Here is a 451-nt window from a genome sequence, read left to right as displayed (position 1 = left end):
GCAACCGCGGCTCCCGACTGCTCCTGACCGCCTCGGGCTCCTGCCTACCCCGGCTCTGTCCCGGCTCGTGGGTCGCGGGTTCGGGGCTCTGGCTGCAGCTTCTTGCCCCGCGGAGCCGCAGAGAGGGCGCCGCGGCCGACGCCGGGCCGCCATGTTTGCCGACTGTCGCCCGAGCTAGTGAGGAGGGGACCCCGTGCTGGGGCCTTAATGGAGGGTCTGGACTCAGAGGAACTAAGCGAGGCCTGGGAAGGGTCGGGCGGGGTTTGAGAGTGCCCGGGCGGTGTCTGTACCGCAGGGCGGGCGCGACAGTTTCGCCATCTCGGGACAGCCCCGGCCTGGGGCGCTTAGACCCCTGAGCGAGCGTTCTGGGCCCTGGGCTGGCGGCCCTTTCTCCCGCCTTGGAGCCTCTGCTTGCCCCCGCTCTGCCTGCCAGCCTGCCTGTCCCTCAGAG

Source organism: Trichechus manatus, unplaced genomic scaffold (assembly GCF_000243295.1).
Source record: "Trichechus manatus latirostris isolate Lorelei unplaced genomic scaffold, TriManLat1.0 scaffold00007, whole genome shotgun sequence".
Taxonomy (NCBI): Eukaryota; Metazoa; Chordata; class Mammalia; order Sirenia; family Trichechidae; genus Trichechus; species Trichechus manatus.
Note: the sequence above shows the minus strand (reverse complement) of the source record.